Source organism: Penaeus monodon, chromosome 27 (assembly GCF_015228065.2).
Source record: "Penaeus monodon isolate SGIC_2016 chromosome 27, NSTDA_Pmon_1, whole genome shotgun sequence".
NCBI classification, from domain to species: domain Eukaryota; kingdom Metazoa; phylum Arthropoda; class Malacostraca; order Decapoda; family Penaeidae; genus Penaeus; species Penaeus monodon.
In genome coordinates this window covers 26,691,819-26,692,094 of record NC_051412.1, presented here as the reverse complement: position 1 = coordinate 26,692,094, position 276 = coordinate 26,691,819, and positions in this window count along the sequence as shown.

The window sequence follows — 276 nt, the reverse complement described above, 5'->3', positions numbered from 1 at the left end:
CTAAAGGCTCTGCACAAAATCCGCCACGGCCATGACCATCCCCCTCGCCAGATAGCTTAGCTCGTCCTCGTCTTCGCTCGCACTCGGAAGCCTCTGGGCCTCGAGGCTGAGGGTGCCGAGCAGCGCCGCCCTCGCCCTCGCCATCTCGAGTTCCACGTGGGGTTCCTGCGGCGGCCGGAGGGGAAGGGGGGCGTCCACCTGAGCGCGCCCGCCGATGACGATGGTGGAGGTCGAGACGTCGTTCTCCACCAGGTTGTGGTTGTGGATGTCGTGCTG